This window comes from Microtus oregoni, unplaced genomic scaffold (assembly GCF_018167655.1).
Source record: "Microtus oregoni isolate MIOR12 unplaced genomic scaffold, Mior012 000026F_ref0000081, whole genome shotgun sequence".
Lineage (NCBI taxonomy): Eukaryota > Metazoa > Chordata > Mammalia > Rodentia > Cricetidae > Microtus > Microtus oregoni.
In genome coordinates this window covers 3,700,922-3,725,372 of record NW_024543085.1, presented here as the reverse complement: position 1 = coordinate 3,725,372, position 24,451 = coordinate 3,700,922, and the positions used below count along the sequence as shown (strand labels likewise).

The following is a 24,451-nucleotide window of genomic DNA, read 5'->3' as shown; positions in this document are numbered from 1 at the left end:
CAGATCATAATTTTGGATCTCCAAGGATTCTGGGTTTGGGAGCAAGGAAGTGTCAGGTTTCACACAATAGTAGTGTGATACCAACATAAGTTGTGAGCTTGTATGGTCAGGTCAGGGTTCTCTAGAGGAGTGGAACAGATAGAATGAATATGTGTGTACACATCATATACATACATACGTGCATGCATACATACATACATATGTATATACACACCCACACAGGATTTAATATAATGGTTTACAGGTTGTGGTCCAGCTAGTCCAACAATTGCTGTCTACCAATAGAAAGTCCAAAACTCCAATAGTTTAATACATGAGACTGATTGTTTCCATTGGTCTTCAGTATAAGTCAGAATCCTAAAGAAATGGGCTCTAAAGCCAGTGAGAGTGGGATCAGGCAGGCAAAGAAAAAAAACCTTCCTTCTTCCATGTGCTTTATCTAGGCTGCCACAAGGCATGACCCACCTCAAAAGATCTGGATTAAAAGTGGGTCTTCCAATGTGGGTCCCTGTCTCTGTCTCCTTTCATCGCCTGATGAAGGTTAATATTCAGGAGGATGCCTATATGTTTTTCTTTGGGTTCACCTTCTTATTTAGCTTCTCTAGGATCACGAATTATAGGCTCAATGTCCTTTATTTATGGCTAGAAACCAAACATTAGTGAGTACATCCCATGTTCCTCTTTTTGGGTCTGGCTTACCTCACTCAGGATAGTGTTTTCTATTTCCGTCCATTTGTATGCAAAATTCAAGAAGTCCTTGTTCTTTACTGCTGAGTAGTACTCTAATATGTATATATTCCATACTTTCGGACTGCTGAGAACTCAAGAACAATGGCAATGGGTCTTTGATCCTACTGCACGTACTGGCTTTGTGGGAGCATAGGCGGTTTGGATGCTCACCTTACTAGACCTGGATAGAGGTGGGTGGTCCTTAAATTTCCCACAGGGCAGGGAACCCTGATTGCTCTTCGGGCTGATGAGGGAGGCGGACTTGATGGGGGAGGGGGAGGGAAATGAGAGGCAGTGGCGGGGAGGAGGCAGAAATCTCTAATAAATAAATAAAAATAAATAAAAAAATAGAAAAACAAACAAAAAAGTGGCTCTTTCAACTTCAAACGATTTAATTAAGAAAAGTCTCCCACAGGCACATCTAGACACTGTGTTTCAGCTAATTCCAGATATAGTCAAGTTGGTCATCACAGTGTTGGAGCAGAGGACAAGACCCAGGGCTTCATTAGAAATTCTGCATTGTTTGGGAAATGGTTCACTTCACAGCACAGTATCTATTTTAACCTTTCCCAGGATAGACGACGCCAAGAGGTTCCAAATGCCCCCCTCTGAGTCGCAACCCATTCAGCTCACTGCTCTGTGGTTTAATATTCTCGTTTCCTGTTCTTTGCACTTGCTTTGTTTGACATCTGTCTATATGAACTATATTTTCCGTTTGCGTTAGTAGCGCTGACGACTGAGAGAGACAAATCCCTTGAGTGTGGCTGCGTTTTCTCCTTCGCTAGGTTTTGCTCCTGCAGCGGTCTTCCATACCCAATTCTGTACATTTGTCACGTGGTTTTCATGGTGTGCTACACAATAGTATGGAGCCTGGATAAAACCAGGGAGCTAGGTACATATTTTCAGCCCAGCGATTTATGGGACAATAAAGCCCAGGCAACATTTCTTACTGTGCTGAAATTTAAAGCAGCTATTGAGAGTGAGGTTTCCTATTTGTCATCTTCAGATTCTTAAACAAAAGGCCTAGACATTTGCAAGCCAAACTCCATGACATCCAAACAGTCTGTTGTAAAAAGGAGGGTTGGTATTTCTGCTGCAAACACATCCTGGATTTTCCTACCTTTCCTTTCTCGGCTGATAAAATCTCAGATAAAAGATACAAAAATATATAAACAAGACTGTTCTGGAGCCAAGTATTTTTAGTTAAAAATTATATTTATTTAATGTGTATGCATGTTCACATGTGTGTGCACGAGCGTGGTAACAGGACAGTGGGCATGTGGAGGTCAGAGGATGATTGCCAGGAGTCAACTCTCTCCTCCCAGTGTGTGTGCATGTCCACATGTGTGTGTACCAGCGTGGTAACAGCACAGTGGGCGTGTGGAGGTCAGAGAATAATTGGCAGGAGTCAGCTCTCTCCTCCCACTATGTGGGTCCCAGAGATCCAGCTGAAGTCATCAGGCTTGGTAGAAAGCAACTTTACCTGCAAAGCCATTGTGCAGACCAATGGGTCACAATATTAACCAAAGCCCTACCTTAATTTGGTTTCTTGAAGTAATTCCTGCACATCAGTTCCCCTCTTGAATCCTCAATAGTACAGACTTTAGGAGTAATATACATACTTATACTTCTTTAAAAAATAAGCTCTATTTGAGAGTGCCTCAAAAAATAATTGTGTTTAGCAGTCAAAACGAAGAGATTCTGTTTAATCCACCCCTTTCAAAGTCCACTGTGCCCAAACATATGAAGAACCATCAAGAAGCTTATAAAAGATTAACACAGTTTAAGAAAGACTATGAGAAGAAACCTTAGCATATCATAATAAAAATATGGTATTTTTCTCAATGTTTGCAGAGTCTGAAGAAAGGTGTTAAAAGCAAACAATTGAATTTTTTTTAAATAATATTTATTTATTTATTATGTACACAATATTCTGTCTGTGTGTATATCTGCAGGCCAGAAGAGGGCACCAGACCTCATTACAGATGGTTATGAGCCACCATGTGGTTGCTGGGAATTGAACTCAGGACCTTTGGAAGAGCAGGCAATGCTCTTAACCACTTGAGCCATCTCTCCAGCCCAAACAATTGAATTTTGATGGACACAGCCATGGAAAGGCTAGGGGAACATTCTCTTTCTTCATGTTTGTGATGGAATTTGTATTGCTAGGAGGAAATTCTTATAAGAAAAAATGGTTTTCAAAACAAAATTTACCTGGCCCAGTGACTGAAGTGTTACAGGGGCATGATGGCCACTGTCTGAAACTTCAAATATTTAAAAGGCACAAGGAAGGATAGGTAGATGGACAAGAAAGCTGAGTATATGGCCACTGAGAGGCAGGACACGTACCAAGTCACGGCAGCTTGGGTTTTGAAGGTAGGAAATAGGCAAAGAAAGACGTGTTATCCATATCCTCACCCTTCCCAGGTCTCTCTCCTGAAATTCAGGGCACGACCCCCAGAGATGAACTGTCCAGGAACAGGAAACTCTCCCCCACCCACCCACTTCATTCTGGTCCCATGCCTCCTGATTCTGCCCCATCACAAATGAGTGCCCACTCTTGAAATGCATGCTCACCAAGTCAAATGCATTCAGAAAGCATAGAGTATAGCTGTACTTCCCTCCATTAGACTCTCGTTAATGTTTCTCATTAAGAGACTCTATGCTAAGCACTGAGGTCAGCTTTTCTAAACGCCACTACTATTTCCTTTAGAAATCCACAGCCAATGCAAACTTGCTAGGGACGTCATAACAGAAAAATACATCTACAACAGAATGCCTTAGGTTGGGTGTCTTAAATAACAAAAGATTTGTTATTCATATGTGTTGGCAGTCCTCAGCCCCCAGCCCCCAGCCCCGCCTCCCAGCTTGTAGAAGGTTCCTTCTCTGTGTTTTTCCAAGCTTAGCCTGCTGTGTATAGTCACATCTATGTTTTCTTTTCTCTGTGTGTGCATGTGTGTATATGTTCACATGTGAGTGTTTGTGTGTGAACACACACTTGCACATATGGAGGCCAGAGATCCACCACCAGTGGATGGCACCCCTCAGGCACCCCCCGTATTTTTGGAGACAAGGTCTCTCACTGGGACCTGAGGTCCACCAACTAAACAGGACAGGTTAACCGGTGAGTCCTAGGGATCCTCCTGTCTCTACTTCCCACGGCTAGGATTTTAGCAGATGTCAACATGCCCAACTTTGTATGTAGATGTTGGGGGTCAAACCCGGGTCCTCATGCTCACACAGCAAGCGCTTTACCGACTGAACCATCTGCCTATCCCCCACATTTCTGTTTCTTAGACAGAAACTAGTCACAATGGATTAAAGATCATGGAAATGACCCCATTTTAACCCAATTGCCCTTTTCAAGAATCTTTAAAAACTACGTTGACTTTGGAGGGCCTAGGATTTAGGGGTTCATCCTATGGCTGAGATGGGCAAAGTTCAAGCATTAACCCTTTCTAGGCCTCATTTGCAGGTGTCTTGTAGATTTGTCACTAAAGCTCAGTTTCACTAGCGCATTAACAAAGCAGTGGTTTTCAGGAACATTTCCAGAGCAGCCCTGACCTTCACGGAGGACACTGCAGAAGGGACTTTCTAATGATGGGGACCCTGCAGTGTAGGGATAAGTCCCGCCCCTTAGGGGGCGTGTTCGCCTCGGGCTAATGTTTACCTATAAATCTGGCAAGCGTGCTCATTAACCTTGGCTTCAGGTCTTTCCCACCCAAGCTGAATTTAAGAATCACTAAAACTATGACAACTTCAGTGCACCAAAAGGTGTTTTCAGTGAAGATCCTGGTAGGTCGAGCAGCAAAGAACTTATTAAAAAATGTGAAGAATTCAACCCCTAGTTCTTACAATCTGAAACTCTGAGCTTTATCACTGATTTTATGATGGAAAAATCACATCATCGTTTTGCTTGATTAAGGCTAAAATTGATATCCGGCAATTATTTTGTGTTAAAATTATTATGTGTTACATACATATATCTTTACTAATTAACTATGTAGACCACGTTCAGTTTCTTGTTTTATCTTATTTTCATTCAGGTTAAACCCCAGACGATCCCTCTGACCTCTTCTTCCAAGCATTTTTCATTCAGCGAAAGGAGATCCCCCACGCTGAGCTGAGCGCTGATCAAAATTCCTGCATCACGTTGCCTCAGAATTACCAAAATTACTGACTTAAGTGGAGGTCCTCATTTTTTCTTTCTCATGTTCTAGAATTACAAATAAGTCCAACTGAGAAAAAAGATGCATTTTGGTAATTTTGTGCCCAGAAATAGAAAAATTATGTTGATCAGCTTCTAAGTCATGTTTCCTTCTTCTTCTTTTTCTTCTTAAAGTCATATTGTGATTATTGCAGTTTTAGTCCCAAATACTTCAGCAGCAAAAAATGAGACACAAGGAACTCAGAGGTGGCCTGCCAAAATGAATTTTATTCTTATTTTTTTTCAGGAAACTGCATTTTTGGCAGTTTTTGATTTAAGAAAAAACTGTATCTTCTTGAACTTCATAAACATTTACACAATCACATGAACATGTTTCTCTTATGACTCGCTGGAGGACAGTAGTGGGCAATTCTGCCTTGATCACTTAATTAACATAGGGCTTTAGACTTTTTCTGAGCCAAGAACATAAAGCCCTTTATTCTAATTCCATTTTCATTTAAAAATATTCGACAATGCACGTGATAGGTGCTATACCTGATCAACCTTAGAACAACGCTATTTTCTGAAGTCATTCGATCTACAGACAGGACGTCCTGCAGCCTGGCCATCATGAAAGAAAGAAGATGGAGGACTAACCCTAAGCAAACAGAGCAAACTAAGATCCCTGCCACTATCAAATACCTCACTGGTATAGTTACTCTTCCTAGGTTGTAGCTTTTTCTTGTGAGTGGATCATAAATGGGTAACATTGAGAACCAAGAGTGTGGTGTTTTCTGGAGGATAATGCATGCTACACCACTTGAAATAGAGTACTGGGAGCTAAGACTCTACGACAATTCTTACTTTCAGGGACTATGCTTTGGGGCCAATCTTGGAATCAATTTAGATATCATCTAAAAGATTAAATCTGATATTAATCATTTTTCAAATATTTCTGTGATTTTCTCATTCAGTTTTTTAACATTTGAAATGAAGGAAATCCTTGGCGCCCGCCCTTGTACTCATAGGATGTGGCAGGAGATGGAGATGGAGCTATTAATGCAAGTGTATAATATAACCTGGGACTATTTAAAAGAGAAAGACAAGAAAGCTACGAAAGCCTTCAGGGCACGGATAGAGAGAGTGCCCTTCCATTCTTGGCTGTGGGTTGCAAACACACAGAGTTAAAGACCCTCCTTAAGACCAATTAAATCAGAATTCCTAGGGTGAAGATAAGACATTTGGATAGCTTAAAGCTCCCCAGTGCTTGTAGTGTGAAGCCAGGCTTATAGAGCAGCAGACTGGAGCGTACAGAGGTGAGTGGACAGACGGCACCAGCTGGTGCTGAGCATCTGGGAGGAGGGCCCAGTGCTCACAGAATTCTGGGCTTATCCAGAGGCCTGGGGAAGATTTTAAGCAAGGATGCCAGGATCACAGCTGTCTTTTTCAACCATTCTTTCTTGAAAGTCACTCTATCTTTTATATGTATATGTATATGCACATGCATGTATATGTATATTATGTACATATATTTATATTATGTATACGTATACACTATATACTATATATGATATATTGAGTATATATTAATTATAACACATAGCATATACATCATATATTCACTGTGTATATATATATTGCACATGTGACAATGGACTGATGGGAAATAGGTATTGACTATCCCACCCATGCCTGGTGTACATGGAATCCAAACACCCTAGCTCATAAAGAGAACATTTCCAGCATGTTCTTTGTGCTTACAGCCACTCCTTTCACACTCCTGTCTAATGAAATCAAGATGTGGTGTTTTCTGATTGTTTATGTTCTGTCTAGTTTCTGTTACCCGGAATTGTTCACCTGTTTTGCTCCCACTTCACGTCCTTGCCAAAAGTCTGCCCACTGAGGCAGCGTTGATCAGTTCACCAATGTCAAAGTACTTCGAGCAAGCTGGGTCTAAAGGACATTGGCTGCTGAGACAGAGCACCATCGGGATTGGCTATCTGCCAGCGAGTTAGGTCTGCCGAGATATGCCATATAAAATGTTAGATCCTCCTGTGTCCAGCACTGGAGAACTGCACAGGGCTTGCACAGACTGCGCGGTCACTGGGCAGGTGACAGGAGCTGTGGGGAGTTACAATGCGACCTTGGACATCTTGTTTTCTTATGAGAGATTATCTTCACCCTCCTGCTTTACCTGCCCATGTGCTGGGGTTATAGGTATATTCCACCACACCAAGCTTACATGACTTCTTCCTCTTGGCTACATTTGCTCTCACTACAAATGTACAAGGCAGATGAGCAAAGCCTCAGCCTGCAGTCTGCTTCTGCTTCCAGAATCCATGGGTCATTCCTGTTGTCCTCTTGACTAACTTCCCAGGAGCTCAGTGCTGTGTATTCCAGTGACCTTCCTTTACATTGACTCCCCAGGGAACGTTCTCAGTTCACTCTTGGCTGACAATCCGGGCTCATCTCTCTTGTCTCAAGGTGTCAGTTCCTAGGAATTCTTTCCCACAGTGCTGGGTGTTTACCTGACACTTTCTGCTTCCTACTTGTGCTTTGGATGAGAAATGTCCTCCAAAAGTTCACGTGTTTAAACACTTCATCCCGAGTAGGTGCCACTCTTTGGGGAGTCATGGAAACCTTAGGAGGTACAGCGTTGTTGGAGGAAACACATCACTGAGGGTGGGCTTTGAGTGTGTATAGTCTCACCCCATTTCCTGTTCTCCCTCTCACCTTCCCCTTCTGCCTCCTGTGTGTAGGTAAAGATGTGATCAGTCAGTTTCTGGCTCCTGCCTGCATCCCATGCCCTCCCTGCGTCTCTTGGAGTTAGAGTTCCATGGACACTGGCTAGCTCTTGGAACCATAAGCTAAAACAAATCCTGTCTCCTCTAAGCTGCATTTAGATATGGTATTCCATCATAACAAAAGAAAGTAATAAATATGAATGAATTCCTTCCTTTCATCTCGCATAACCTCGCACAATGTCCTTCAAATTTCTATGAAAGTGTTACCTACTGTGCTGTGTACCTCCTAGACATAGCACTAAAAACCACTTTCCTTGATAACATTTTTATTGTTTTAAAAACTAAAAACTGCCTGTGGGGGAGATGAGTCAATTGGGAAAATGATTGCGGTGCAAGCATGAAAACTAGCGTTCTGAGCCCCAAAACCGACGTAAACAGCAAGTGTCAGTGTGTGACTAGGAAGCGGCACTCAGGAGGTCCAGTGGACGAACCCCAGGGCCTTGCTGGCCAGCCGGGATAGCCTCAATGAGTGAGCTCCAGATCCAAGAGACGCTGTCTCCAAAAGAATCTAAGAACCAACCAAGAAAGACAGATGATGTTGGCCTCCAGCCTCCACATGCATAAATGAGCACACCGAGGCCATGAACTCCCCAACACAGGCGGAGACACACACATGCACCTTCCCCGCCATTTCCAGAGAAGATCATTCACCAGAGCCAGGATTTGATACTACTCAGTTAGAGGACTTCACTAACTCCACCCCCCTAAAGTATTATTGAACAAACACCTTTCAAAAACATTTAAAAATGAATCAGGTATCTTCATTTAAAAAACTAACCCATACAGTTCTGTTACAGATGTCTTTCAAGACTGTCTAAAATTGATGCTGGGCGCCATCTTAACATGCAATTCCTGTCCGTTAGGGAAGATCCAATAAAAGTAACTGCCCAGTTGAACTGAACTTTCAAGGGAAATTCCACGAAGGTCTGATTTTTTTTTTCATACTTCAAAGAATAATACATACCCCAGATCCTGTTGCCTGGCTTGAATTTTGCGAAACCTCTTGCTGCCAATATATTGCTGGTGTTGAAATACAACCCATGTCTCTCACAGCTCTGACAAACATACTTAACACATTTATGCATACATTAGTTAGTGTAAACATGCCTCACTTAAGTAGAAAGAAGGTTTTGGAATTTGAATATTTCACCACCATGTCATTCCGTGGAAGTCACCTTGGGGCCGCTAGCAAAGACTCGGCAGTTCTCACAGAAAACACAGCACATAGCAGCAACTGTGTATGGTCGGGAAGAATGGCAAACCCACTAGGGAGAACTCTGAAACCCACATGCAGTTTTAATTAAATTCATTAAAAATGCTGTGTCTCTCAGTAGATTTGAGGGCAGATAGAACCACTTAACAATAGCCAAGATCTAATCCAGTTTGTCAGAACTAATAACAATACAGATGCAATTTCTCACGCAAGGACACATCCAGCAAGTTCACGAGTGAGCAATTGTGGTGCGTTTTTAAAAAGTAACATTGGTAAATTATTGCAAGATGTTACCAGCCTCAGACGAGGGTTGCAATTTCTAATTCCAATGAATTGATAAAAGGCGCCATTAATAAAAAGGTACATTTTGGGCAGCTGACATGGCTAATTGATCAAGTAATTTGAGTAAAAAAAAAAAAATACAAGATTTCGCTAGGAACCCAGACAGGGATGAAGTCACTCAATTTTCCAAAAGTCAGAAAGCCTTGAAAAAAATAAAAGAGGAGACCACAGAACACTTTTATGCCTAACCAAAACCAAATAAAATGATCCCAACATACAAATAGGCGTCAGAGGAGCTAACGTGACTCGAGATTTCAGCTATGTAGGTAAACCTTTCATTTTCTTACCCAAACATGCCAAGCCAAGATTACCTAAACAGGGCGCGTAGGGAGCTCTGCTCCTCGGTATGTTGTCACTGGGAGGGAGGGAGGGAGGGAAGGGAACATTTCCCCCAGCTCGCCACATCTCACCCTTGCTCGCTAAGGTCATGTTTAACATAGCACTTGAATCTCGAGATCTGGCTTATGTTAAAACCGAGTAAGAAACAAACGGTCCCAGATGAGCGCACATTTGCCTAAGCTGACGCCTGAAGAACGGTCCCTGGGAGGCGCATCACCGTTAGCCCACCCAAGGATCCCCACAACAGCCCAAATCACTACGTGTTGAGACCATCTGAGGATGACGGATGCTCGAAATGCTGAGGACCTCTGTGTACGAACTGAGAGGTGGGGACAGAAGCTGCTCCTGCCAGCTGCCAGGTACTTGATAGAAATGCTTGGAGAAATGTAGTGTGTCTGCCAGTTTTTGTCATCCCTAAGCTCATTTTCCAGAGCCCTCTTGGTCCATTTCAGGAGCGGAGTTGATATACACACATTGGCTCAACCTTCTGCGCAGCCCTATCTCTGAAGTAAAAGTTCCCGGAAAGTCACTTTCCTATCATTTCCTTATTCCAGCCTCCTATGTTCTTAACAAAAGGGTTGACAAGAGATATGGACGCTGCCATGATAAACAAATCAAAGCCGCTGCTCTGAGAAGCACAGAAGAGAGTGCATGAAATAGGAAGGCAAGGGTATTTTAAACTATCTCCTGAAAATAGGAAAATAGATACGCTTGTGATCTTACGAGAGGAGATCCCTTACCAAGGGAGCCAGGAGACATTATCCGACTAGCAATACCCGAGGCAGTTCTCACCCACAGAACAGCTAATAAATTACAAACTCACTTACATTTCATGTTTTTTTTTTCTTTTCGTTGGAACTGTTATTATCCAGGGTATTATCCTATGGGTTGCCCTATGCCTGATTCAAACTGCTCAGTCAGGAAACGCGAGTAGGCCACCAGAGGCGCCATGAGACACTAGAGAATCATCAGGCCTAGGGGAGTTAGAAGTTATTCTCGCTTTCTGAAAACCACCATGTTCGTCTTGTTTCTCATCACACAGAAAAGAAAAGGTTTGGCCCTTCAACACACCACATTCGTGGTGAAAATGACCACTTGCTCCATTAGCCCCAAGGACATAAATTTCACAGAATACTTCATGCTAAAATTTTTAGATTTTGAAAAAACTTAGTTCTTCTTCTGAGTCTCCAAACAGTTACTTATTAAAAGGAAGGCTCAGCCATATATATGTTTCCTGCAACGAATCACTGTAACCGGAACCCTGTGCTGACAAGACTATAGAAAATCTTATTTCATTCTTTCCCTTTCTGTTCAATTACTTAGTTATGTATATTACCTTTATGATGTTCGCTTCTTTAAGACTATAGATGACATTTATTGTTATTCTTAAGTGGATGAAATAAGTACTTGAGTTAGAAGTAAGTCCAAAGTAAAAATGGAAGAAGGTAGGAGTAAAGACATTGCCTACTGAGACAGGGATACAAGCATTAATTGTTTCCTTGAAGGAGGTACCCTCTCCCAGGCACGGGTGAGGCAGGCCTCCCTTCCTGTGGGAAGTCGTGATTAGAACTTGCAGATGGTACTTTGTACTCTTTCCAGGCGCCGTGGTTCCGCTAAAGGCAGATCAGATGGGTTCTGAAACTTTCAGCTTTGTTTTTCAAATCTACCATTGAGATAAGCCTTGCCTATCTCAGGGAGTCTGGGCTACAGGTTACGGTAGAGGAATAGGGTGGCAGGAAGCCAACAACATCTCCCTGGCTGGCCTTCAAGAGGAAGAAGCATTGAACATGGACGGCAAGTGTGTTCAGTTGGTAGAATTCTTTCTCACCCTGAGGGAGGCTTGATAAAGACTTGCAGGCTATGTTCCAAAGACTCATTTTAATAGCATTATCCTTTTCATCCCGAGCTCCAAATGTACTTAGAGGACCAGGAGTGAAACAAGCAAAGGCTGAGCCACCTTCATTACCCCCAGTAAGGCATGAGTGGAGAAACCGGAGCTACCTGAAGGTGCGTCTGTACACGGGGTTTCGTTCTCCAGAATCTAGACCTTGGGGTAGCTCATATGCAGTGGACTAACCCTTTCCATCACGCAACTCTAAACTATCTGGAGACCACATATATGAAAAGATCAACTTCCCTCTTCTTAGAAACAGTAATGAATCATTTACATCAAATAAGGAGTATTGGCCAGCAATTTTTGCCTACTATGCTTCCTACAATTCTATCTGTATGTAAAGAAAAGTTCAGGATCTAGCTACTCTTAGGCAAGCTCTTCCCTCTGGAAAGCAAGGGGAGAGTGGGCATTTCTCCCTTATGATATTATCACAAAGCCTGTTTCTTTAAGACAATTTCAGATTTAAACGTTTGACTGCTAAAAGAGGACCACACGAACCTCTGGCCTCCTTTCCAAGTCCTTGGCTCTCTCTCCCTTACAACTTGCTTGCTGTATGCCACAAGAGCTAAGTATACCTGTCTTCCTAATTTTCCCGATGTCATCATTTCTTCTACTTTAAAAAAATCCTTTAAAGTTATGTTTTGTTTACTTAGAATGTGCATATGCGTGTACATACATGTGTGTGTGTGTGTGTGTGTGTGAGAGAGAGAGAGAGAGAGAGAGAGAGAGAGAGAGAGAGAGAGAGAGAGAATGTGCCATTAATGTGTGTGATGTGTGTATACTAAATCCCCCCTTCCACCATGGGAGTCCCGGGAATGGAGCTCTAGTCATCAGGCTTGTTGACAGAAAATCTTACCTGTTTAGCAATCTTGCCTGCCCTTTTTGATAAATATTTTTAGATTGTATTTGCTTATTGTGTTTGGGTGCCCTCCTTTATTTTTGTCTTTCTTATGCTCAAATCACTTCTTCTCTTCCTTAGCATCATCAGTCTATAAGATGCGTTTTTGTTGAAGACTTCTAATCCTAGTCGGTATGGTATAGACGGCAGAGGGTCAGAAAAGCAAAACAATAGGCACTGGGAGTTTTCTAAAATCCATCCCTTATCTGCTTCTAATCAAGTGTAAATAATGCAAACTCTGCCCAGGCAAAGCACTAGGTCAGAACAGCGCTTGCTAATAACCCTGCTTGTTTCTCACCGTGTGTTCGTGAAGGCAGCCTTCAGTTAGATAAGGTGGGACCAAGTTCCAGAACCTGTCTCCCAGGAACTGTCATTCGTGACTTGTTTCACGTGACTGAAGATGGACTCTATTCAGGTCTGCCTCGTGTCCTCGTTTTCTGAGGTTCTGGATGCCACATTTCCCCCATATGTTGTATTTTCTGTTGTCTTAGGGTTTTGGTCAGTTTCCCCCATCCCTTTAGCAATATATTGTTTCTTTCCTACCAGAGCATCATGTTCCTGGTACTGTAGTCGGCTCCTTTGACATTTCTGCAGAGATCACTGCACTTTCTCTCTCTCTCTCTCTCTCTCTCTCTCTCTCTCTCTCTCTCTCTCTCTCACACACACACACACACACACACACACACACACACACACAGGCACACACACACACACACACATGGGCGCGCACGTGCATTTCCTCCTGGGGGCGCTGTGGTCTCTATCTGTATCCCATCTCACCACTTGCCAGTGTACTATAGCGATATGTATTTGGTGCTCTGAGTTTGTGATTCTTTTGTTCCACTATAATTCTTTACATTAAGTGAACATTCTCTAATGTAGCATGCTAATTTTTAAATGACTTTTCACTATTATTTTGAGCTATTATCACAGTGGTAGTTCTAAAGCTTATCATGTATGTTATAACTTCAAATTCCTATTAACATAATTCCAATGAAATATAGGAATGTTATTCCTCCATATGTCTAGTTCCTTTGATCCCTTTTAATGCTGTTATTATATACACAGTGTCTCTCCAAATGTTGCACACTCAGGAATGCATTTATAATTGTTTCTTTCTAGGACTTTACATACACTCAAGAAGTTGAGAGAAGAAAGGGGAGCAATTATGTTCTTACAGCTTTTGTTATTTAACATTCACTGTTTCCATTTCTGGTTCTCTTCATTTGTTCCCGCAGCTCTAGATTGCCTCTTGGAGTCACTTCCTCAAACGCAGCTCCGCTCCCTCCTTCCCAGCTCCTTCTTGCTGCTTTTAGAAGGCAGATTGTATTTCTATATATTATCGGTCCAACAGCACAAATGCAGATGTCGTGTTTATACAGCTGCTTCTTAAATCAGTTAGAACTTAGAAGAAAAAGCATTTCTGGTCTACATGCCTTCTTTCTTTTTCCTCTGTGCACTTACCCTACTGTTGGGGCCACCCGCTCTCAGGCAGGGGAAGCTCCTCTAGTGCTTTTATTTTACTCCTTTAGCTTTGGTGCTGCTAAGGATAAACCAGTATGTTAATAGAATCCCGCTGAGCTCTCTATGTCCTCAACACATGCACATAAATACTTTCTGTAAAATGGGTCTGCAGCAGCGAATAACCTTAGTGAATTGTTGACAGACATGTATTTTCTTTGACTCTGTTTTCCATGGTGGTCTTCTTGTCATTGTTGTTTCTCTTACAGGGACAGAGGTTAATCCCTTCATGGATTCCTCTTTAGGTAAAGATTCATTTTTAGGCTGCTTCCAGGACCACCACAACCACCACCACCACTACCTCCTCCTCCTCCTCCTCCTCCTCCTCCTCCTCCTCCTCCTCCTCCTCTTCTTCTCCTCCTCCTCCTCCTCCTCCTCCTCCTCCTCTCTTCTTCTTCTTCTTCTTCTTCTTCTTCTTCTTCTTCTTCTTCTTCTTCTTCCTTCTTCTTCTTCTTCTTCTTCTTCTTCTTCTTCTTCTTCTTCTCCTTCTTCTTCTCCTCCTCCTCCCCCTTCTCCTTCTTCTCCTTCTTTTTGCTTTTAACATTCATACTGTGAGCTGCTTCTCGAACTATATATCCCATCAGAAACCTGCTGACTGTCTTGGATTTTAAAGTGACTCAACAAATCTGAAATGTATCCAGCTATTAGTATATTTGTTTTTTTTTTGCTTGTCATGTTCTGTGTTGGAGTATGTTCATGTCCATGTGTATGCCTATGTCCATGTGTATGAATGTGTGTATGTATGTGTGTGTGTGTGTGTGAAGGTCAGAAAACAACCCAGAGGTTATTCCCTAGAAACTTGCCACCCACTATTCCTACCTTTCTTTCTTTTTTCTTCCCTCCCTCCTTCCCTCCCTCCCTCCCTTCCTTCCCTTCCTCCATCCCTCCTTTCCTCCCTCTGTTTCCCCCTCCTCTATATTCACTGGCCTGGAACTTGCTGTGTAGATTAGTCTGGCTGACCAAGAAGCTCCAACGACCTACCTGTCCCTGCCTCCTCAGAGCTGGGATTACAAGTGTGCGTTGCCCCTCTCAGCTTTGTATGCTCATTCTGCAGGCTCTCCTCTACCTCCAGCCCTCCATCTGTTATTTCTTTTAATATTTTCTACTCTTATTTCTCTTAATAGCCTTCTAGAATTCTAATAACATATACAGTGATTCACGATGTCTGTTTGACTACATATAATAATTATGCCTTCTTATCTAAGAATTATTTTCTTTAGTTTTTTGAAAACACACACACACTCGCATGCACACACATCCATGCAGGCATGAGGTCCTTGCTAAATTCACTTCGTTGTCGTCACAAACAATTCTGTTTTCTGCTTCTCCCTGGGTCAGACTTTCTAGTTTCTTCCAACCTAGGTTTGATAATGTAGCAATTCCGTGGACTAGTCTGTCTCAGGGTAGATGGGTTTGGTGGAACCTGTTCTACTCGCCCCCCTTGGCGTCATATAGTTTCCCTTGAAGGACAAAGACTCTAGGTGTTCACTTGCTGTGCAATGACTGGTTTTGGTTTTCTAAAAAGATTACCAAAAAGTAGATTGCCAAAAGGCAGTCTCTTGCCCAGATCACATTAACTGTCAGCTTCCACCCCCGATTGGTTGCTCCATCAGCTTAGAGCATGCCAGGGCCATAGGTGTCTCTGTTAAATTTTGATTCATTTGCAGGAATTTTCTAGGTCAGTTTTTATGGTTTGTTATTACCTCAGGAGGGCTCCTCCCAGTTGTTTCTTCCCTAAATTCTTTCTAGAAAACAGGCTGACTTATGTTTTAGTTTCCTTGTTTGTTTGGCTTTTTATTTTGTGAGACAGTCTCTCTATGTAGCCTTGACTGGTCTGGAACTCTCTAAGTAAACCAGGCTGGCCTTGAACTCACTAAGATTTACCTGCCTCTGACTTCTGAGTGGTGGGATTAAAGGTGCCACCCTGCCAAGCTGGATTTGTTTAGTTTTAAAGTCTAACCTACCAATCTCTTTTATGTGACACCCTAGTGTGGTTTTGAGAATGTGTTTACTGTTGAGCACCCCTTATTGGGATGCAAATGAACGAAACTCCCTTAGGAGAGACTCCATGCTCCCTTCCTTCATGCTTACCCCCCCCCCCCCCACACACACACACAATTGTTGAGCCAAGCTTCTAAGCTGTGGGCATGTGGCAATGGAATACTTCACTCTGAATCAGATTTTTGTTAGGAACATGGTGTTATTGTTGAGGTGAGCTGGAACAGTCTCTGGTCACTCAGCCTGCCTTCTTTCAAAAGGAACCTCTGTTTTCCCCATGAACCAAAATGCAGAAACACATTTCCACAAAAGTCAGTGTGACAACCACTGGAGCCCCCATAGTCTTAAGATGAACCCAAAGTAAGGCTTCCATGCCTCCTGTCATGGCAAGACTGTGGAGGGGAGCTTCCACCTCACGGCCACAGTTGCCTGGAATACAGTCTCTTCCAGAGTAGCAAAGGGATAACGAGAAATGTCAACACCCCACTGCTCTCAGGAATACGTCGTAACCTGCAATGGCGGCAGGGCCTTGAAGTCTTGCTTTGTCCCCGGGAACAGGAGTTTCCTTATAGCTGAACCGGGAGGGGGGAGAAATGAATGACCAGAGTCAGACCAGGATTCCTGCTGTTCCTACCAGCTTTTTTTTTTTTCATTTGCTAAATGTTATTTCTACCATTTGCAGAGACTTTAACTGAGAGTGCGGGATGGCCAGAGCATGTCATGTCATGCAGAAGCGGGGCCACTGCAGGCTTCTTGAGTCATATGCTCATGGGAGGCTACTTGTCAAGAAACAAAATCACCTGGGAACTTCAATAATACAGACTGCTCCTATTTTCTCTCTCTGTGTGCATGTAAACATCCTCCTCTTCATCTTAGTGTCAAGTGAGGTTATGCTTGAAAATTGTTGGTATGTTTTTTATTTGTCTAAATACAATTTGGGGCTTTTGGGGGCATTCAAATGCTAATAAGGAACCTAGAATATTTAATAGAGGAATGAGAATAGAACACTAAAGTAAAATTCAACTTTTTTTTTTTTTTTCAATGAATCTTGAAACCCCATTAGGTAGACATCTAGGCCAGGGCTATGTAGAAAACAGGGCATCAAATTAGGGTCTGAAAACAGTGAAAGCCAGGAAGAGAAGAGAGTTATGAAGAGGCAGATGGCAAATGCTCCCTAGAACAATTGGCAAGCCATGCCCCCCAAAAAGATCACCTTTCCCCAACTCCATCTCCCTAGAACAATTGGCAAGCCATGCCCAAAAAGGAGATCACTTTTCACCAGTTCCATCTCCCTAGAGCAACTGACAAGCCTTGCCAAAAAAGGAGATCACCTTCACCAGACTGTGAGTCCATCTCCAGGCTGTGCCATAGGGTACCAGCATCCATTTGGTCAAAAGACAGCCAATGTCTGCCAAGGATCAGCCAAGGCACAGCCCTTCCTGTTGCTCTACCTCCATTTAGGTTATAGGACCATGTAAACTCCATGTCTCCTCTACACTGGGCTGTGAGATTGGGGAGGAAAGAGGAAAGGTGGTGCCTTAGGAGAGTCTGAACACTTCTACCCAAGACAAATGGATCACACTAACAAAGCCTGCTTAAAAACCAAGAATGGAATACGGTTGTCTGTTTAATACATTTTCCTTGACAACCAGTAGTGTTATAGACAGCTGCAGACAAAATAAAAAAGCCGAGTTCTCTTTGCAGTCTTGATTTATAAGGTGAGTAAATTCTGCAGCAACACTCTATCCCATAGTGTATATGAAAATACCGCACACATAATAAATATTATTTTGCTTGTCGCCTCTCTTTTCCTTTTCTTGCACCACAGAGATCATTTTTTAATATATGTATATTTTCAGTTGCCCAGCATCTAAATGTCCTGTTTAAGAGAGGATCTTTCCAGTAGATCATGAGTCACAGCACGCCCAGACACTGTGAAAGCTGGATGTGGGAAGGCCAGTGTGTGGGGTCCTTGTCTCCAATGCCTCTCCCTGCTAGCATGGGACTCATAACTCAGGCCTACTTAATGGGCTTCCAGATGGCTCTTGAAGTCTCAAGGAGGTGCTAGAAAAGACTTGGGGAGGTTAGAAGCCTGAAAGGCAGCAGTGACTACAAAGTTTAAATTCTGAGCACAAAGGTGATGATCTGGCAAGAGGAAGGTCATGGCTTCTCACAAGGAAGGTTCAGTGGGTGACCTGCTCTTTCACCTACTGCTAATCTGCCCATACTGTAATGACCAAACACCATGGGCTAGATGGTTAAAGCTACAGAAATTTATTATTCATGGTCCTAGATGCTGGGAAGACCAAGTGCAAGCTTGCTGCTCAACGTAGATTTTGGTTTGGGCTTTTTCCTTGTTTGCAGACTGATGCTTTGCCCCTGTGCCCTCAAATGATTTTCCTTTGGTGTACTGTACATGAGAAGGAAGAGATACACCGTGCCCTTTCTTTTTATAAGGCCACTAACCTTACCAGATTAGAAGCAGGGCCTCACCCTTATAACTTCTTTAAACACTATATTTTTTTTCCCTAAAGGCCCTGGTCATTTCAGCCTTCAATACTAGATTTTTAAGGACATGTTACTCTTCAGCCCGTGGCAGCTGCTGCCTAGCTTTCCATCTATTTCCAACCAAATTCTCTGGCATTTATATCGTTTCTGTGAATTATCTCCTATCTTCAGCCAAAGATTATTCTCTGTTCAGCTGAAGCAGATTTCATTTCTATTCCGGCAACCACAAACCCAGACATTACTTTGAAAGCTAGTATCTGAGTAAAGCCATCAGGGAACCGGTGGGGGTGATGGATTTTTGCTGTCTTCAAAGATGAAGGCTCAGAGTTCTTGAGAGGGACCCTGTCAGTTGTAACAAACAGCTAAGCAGTTGTCCCTCTGTGTGGATCTTTAATGAAGGAGCCACTGGAAGAAGGATTTGAGGGATCAAGTTGTCACTGCTGAGAGTTGTGTAGATGGGATGAGGAACATAAGGGCACTGGGTAGAGGTGGCCTCTTCTGCTGGGGCTTGGGGAATAGACGACAAGCTCAACCCTCTGTTTTAGACCAAAGCATAGGTCCAGGACTTCCAAATATTTTCAAACATATCTGTAAAAATGTCTTCCTCAAACACAGAGTTTAAATTCTGTGGGTCCCTGGGTAACATCTGCTAAGTTGTCAGTGCCGCCAGGTTGAGTTACAAGAAAGTTCCAACAATAATTGGAACCTAACAGCAGATGGAACAGAGAGGGAAAGTATCAGCGTGGGCGTACCCCACCCTCCGTACACTTAATACTACTTCACGGTGAAAGTTTTGTGTCTTCCTTTTATCTTTTTCACAATACACCAGCTGACTCTACCACCAGGTCTGACCATCTTGTCCTGAGCATGGGGCTCCAGGCTTGCAGACCTGGAAGCGTGACACCGTCAACACTCAGTTAAGGTATATTCAAAGGGAAAATGGGGGAAACATTTGCAAATACAGTTATTTTCCAATCCTTAACCTTTGTTAACAATAGGACTGGGGCTTCTACAGCCTGTCTTCACTTAAAGGACATTAATATAGGTAACAAGTGTCAAAATGGAACTATAAGGAATATAAAATAAAGCATATATCAACAACCCTCTATAACTGCCCGTTCTCTAAAGATCAGAGTGAAAAATAAAATTCATTTGTCATCTTACTAGCAACTTTTAATTCGCACCCAGATGCCACCGTGACTCATTAACAAACACTTGACTGTTCTTTTACGTGGAGGCCGGGACTCTTAGGAGCCGGCCACAAAGCTGGAGTCAAGGTTTGTTTCCTTCTAAGTAACTGTGAGTTATTTCATGACGGGCTTCCATTGAGAACTGTGTCTAAGAACCGCTTGATTTAAAATGTCATATTACAAAAGAATTATTTCCCTTTGTAGTCTCTGGAAAATAACCTTATTGGGGACTCTTTCAAAATCAGAGCGTATACTTACGAGGCTAAAGGTCTGAGAAGAGCTGTAACCAAGCTGTGTGAAAGGTAGCCATCCGTCTTAACTATTGTTACTCATGGACTCAGGGAAGGAAAGAGAAGCCACGGAGGCCAAGATAACCAACATGAGAGCTGGTGCTCTGTTTGGCAGGGGGAAATGGAATGTCCTAGTGAAAAAGGAAACCTGGCAGCCTCCCGTGGATGCTGCTCTGATCTCAAAATGAGGCTTATTTGGGGGCATATCTGAGTTATCCTGCTTTGTACAACTGTCCTTTGGTCTAGCCATCTAACCCTGCTTGATCAACCTGTGGCTGATCTCACAAAAAGGAAGGGAATCCCTAGCCCTGCATCACGGCGATCTCCTTACTCTGGTCCTTCTCCGCAGTGACAGTGGAGTGAAGCTCATGTGTGTGTTTTGGATCTTAGCTTCTAGACTTATGAAATGGTGGATCCAGGGAGACCTGGGTTGTTCAATACAAGAGCCTTTACATCTCAACCGTGGGGATTAGCTGTGCGGCAGAGACACTGAACTTTTAACTCACTGTAATTAATTTGGGTTTAAATTTAATAGCGGGTACTAGACTCTATTGGGAAGCAGTGGCACATGGATCCACTCTCTTGATCATAAAGCTAATGAAATCCTGCAATAAGTGTTTCTAAGGGAAATGAGCCTGAATTTGGACATGCTGTGAATGCAGAATAGAAACCACCGTTTTAAGACTTAGTCTATGTACAGAGAAAGAAGGGGGATGTCCCATTGAGAATTTCATACTCATTGCTTTTTGAGAGTTGAATATATTGAAATTATGGAGTTCACAAAAACGTATGATTAAAATCACGGGTGGCACCATACGATTTCATTGGGCAATATCAGACCAGACTGTTTGCCGCCCCAAACAGCGACCATTTGTCTGCAGTCTGCGGTGAATGCATCCTGGAAAGGATGGGAAATTAAGGTAGAAATTTTTTTCCCTACCGAGAAAATATTTTTTTCCAGCATACAAAGGTGAAACTTCTGCCTTCCCTGGAGGCCCACTCCAGAGTTCCTCTGAAGACATTTCTGCATAGTGAAGCTTGCAGGCTGCTTTGCCCTACCCTGGACCAAGCCAGACAGTTTCCTGTTTCCCTATCACACCGTGAGCGGATAATGCCTAAGGACAGCCACCCAGGGACAGAAGAAACAGGGGACCAGCTGAAAGACAAATCCTCCTTCTGTGATATTTCCGTCAAAAATCGCAAAAGCGTTGCACTTTCGCATGGGTGGCCCCTGACCCCAGAAAACATGAGGATTTCCATTCTCTCTTTCCTCAGCCTCCGGTATCTTGTGCTTCTTGCTTGTTTGAATGTCTAGTGAGTGTGATTTTGGAACTAAGCATTGTGTGAGGCTCTCAAAGTGGGTAAAGAACTCGGGTTCTGCTTATAGGGAAACCTCAGCCTAGGAGAGACGCGTAAGGAATCAACGCAGCGAAATAAGGAGGGACCAGACTGAACATGGTAGGAGAGACGCGTAAGGAATCAACGCAGCGAAATAAGGAGGGACCAGGCTGAACATGGTAGGAGAGACGCGTAAGGAATCAACGCAGCGAAATAAGGAGGGACCAGACTGAACATGGTAGGAGGATGGGATTGCCAAGGAACTGACCCTGGGACACACTCCTGAAGGAAGACACACGGAAGGGGTGGCATTCCAGTTAGGGAACACAGCATGGCACACGCACAGAATCACACGCCTTCAGGACTGCCCGGGAAAGTCCAGCAGTTACCATTTGTCTTGGATGCAAGACATCAGAGACGGGTAGGAGGTGAAGGCAGGAAAAGGCCAAGATAAAGCCCGAGTCCCCGTTTATCCGATGCCATGGAAGTACAGAGAACCTTCAATACTACCAACAGGATGCGGAAGCATCTTCCCCTGTCCATTTTGATCGACAGCATCCTTGCACATGAAGACATTCTCTCTGCTCCAAGGGCCATGCGGAACCTGGGGATTCCGCACCAGTCTGGAGGCGTCAGTGCCCTCAGCGGCCTGGTGCCTGCTGCTCACCAGCCGTGTACCCATTGCAATAAACACACACAGGATTGGTTGCCGACTCAGGACCTCATGGACAGGTAGGGAAACAACATGCAAAGCCGAGGCAATTTGGCAGAGAAATATACATATTCTTTCCTTACTTGGGAATGAAAACCACATGTTTAAAATGTTTGCGGGTAGAGATAGCCTGCTCCTGATCAGAGCTCTCCATTCTCAGCCTTCTTTGCCTGTGGCTAATGACCTAAGATGAGAAAAGCCTAGACTACTTGAAAGAATTGTGTTGATGGAGATCTGATTCCTAAATCTACCAAGCTTAAAACCATTTGGAGAATTTCTCACAGCAGATCATTATGCTACAAGCTAATCCACTGAGGAGCATACTCACTATAGCATGCGGTCAAGGAAAGGGGCCCTGACTCCGGCAAATCCCAGCCACCTCCCCTCTGTAGGAGGGTGAAGCCACTACAACTCCTGTCGAGGCAGAGAATCAATGCTCTGAAGCCGGTAGTTTGCATTTCATTAATTTTCTGTCTTCAAACAATGAGTTACGGAGAATCAGTCAGTCTTTATGTATTACAGCTAATAAAGGGCTCACATGGGATTTATACCCACAGCAACTGCAAACGCTACCTACCCAAGAACCTTCCTATGCTGTCAAATTCAGCCGTCACGGGATTCCTCTCCCTGCAAGGCTGGCCTTGTTACTACAACACTGACTCAAATACCAAAGTGGGCACCATCCCAAGACTCCCATTCGGAAAGACCTGGCTGCGGACTGCCCACTGCTGCCCACGGCGAACACTTGAGCTCCCTTCCTGCCGCCTCACCTACAGGTGAAAGGCGGGCCCTGGGCATCCTCAACAGCCAGGTAGCCAAAGGCCCAGGGTCCACTCTCTGTGGTGAGATGACAACAATCAAGGTTTTCTTGTTTACTTATCAGCTATTGCTTTAATACCAGGCACTCCTATAGGCTCCGGTAGCTGGCTTTGGGTTCAAATCTGTATTGTGGAATTTGAACCATTACCACAAGAAAGCTCTATGGGTCTTGTTAAAAGAACAGAGAGAACTTCTGCCAATGGCTAAGAACTAAATTCCTCCCTTCCTGCTGCTTGGACCACAGCATAATGAGGGCTCCCAACCTCTCTCCATAAAGTAATAAAGTGAACTCTGTGGGCTTTTCCTTTTGATGTATTCCAGTTTAAAAGTTTACAGCTGATGCCTTTTCATCCTGAATTTATCTCCCCTTGTAAATATTTCTGTACCATTTCCAATTTCTTAAGTATACACATTCTTAAAAATAATCCACTCCTTCTCCTGTTTCAGTTCTATCACTTTATGTTGAGGGTCAAATTTGGGGCTAAATAAACATACCTGTGGGTATAGCTCTGCAAATGCCTTTGGCAGCAAATTAACTCAGACAAATGCTTTGGCTGGGCAGTGAGCCTGCTTTTTAATGATCCTCCTGCTCTTGTCTGGAGGCCCAAGGACAGGACTCCTGAAGGGTTTTCTAGGGCCGTATTTTCTGCCAAGCTAATACAGGCGTCTTAATGTGGCGGTTGGTTTGTTTAAAGTTTTACCACCAGAGGGTGCCACTCCTCTGCGTCTAAACTTTGATGTTTTACCACAGGGCTTGATAGGCCCTACCGTCAAAGGCTTGTGTTCACAGCCCTATTACCCAGGAGACTGCTCCCTGAACTTCAAGCAACAAGATTTTTCTTCATTTGTGACGTTAGGTGTTGATAGTCCAAATAGAACGTCTCTGTAGCTTGCACAAACCAAACTGCATTGGTTTATGTCTGTTTCAGATCAAGGATGAAAGGCTAATGTATTTCATTACTTAGGATTTTGCCCAATATTTAATGGACAGCAAGAATGAACCCCAAATCCTAACATGCTCTTCCCCACACCAGTGACACAGGAAGTCAAAAGACTCTTGGCCCGGCTGTATCGGCGGAGTTACTCTCTCCAGCGATGCAAACGCTGGGCTCACTCTGTTTTCTGTATACGCAGCTCTCCGATTCTCACGCAGTTTTATCCGGTACACCGTGCTCGTTTTTTCCTTAGTCTGCCACCGTGTTGAGAACTGTACCAGGGCTCCGTGCATGCTGGGTAAGCAAGCTACCCCCAGCACGGTATTGCATTTATACCAGGAAACATTAAGATTTATCAGTTTTAACTTTTCTTATTGTTGTCCGTATTCGTTCCTTGTCCTGTTTCAATGATAAAAATGCCTGACAAAAAGCCACTTAGGGGAGGGTTTAGTTTGGTTTGCAGGCTATCATGGCAGAGGGGGCACGGGAGCAGGGTCCTGAGGCAGATGGCACAAGCAACCAAAGGGGTGCAAGTGCTGCTACTCGGGTCCCTTTCCCCTTTTAACTCAGCCCAAGACCGCAGTGCACCGGAGAGTGTTGCCTGTATAAACAATGGATCTTCCTAGCTCAGCTAAGCAAATTGAGAAAATCCCTCAGACATGCCTAGAGGGATGCTCATTTTTATCAAGAGTGCAATCCCAGGAAGTTAAAAGTATGATTAATCATCGCATCGATTTTTAATGCTTTGCACATTCCATGTAGATGAGTAGGGAG

General features: G+C 43.5%; 1 protein-coding gene across 5 annotated transcripts in view; it reads right to left on the bottom strand.

Moving 5' to 3' along the window:
• Positions 1–24,451, bottom strand: part of Dync1i1 (dynein cytoplasmic 1 intermediate chain 1) — a 317,505-nt gene that overhangs the window by 210,896 nt on the left and 82,158 nt on the right. The gene's annotated exons all lie outside the window — the stretch shown is intronic.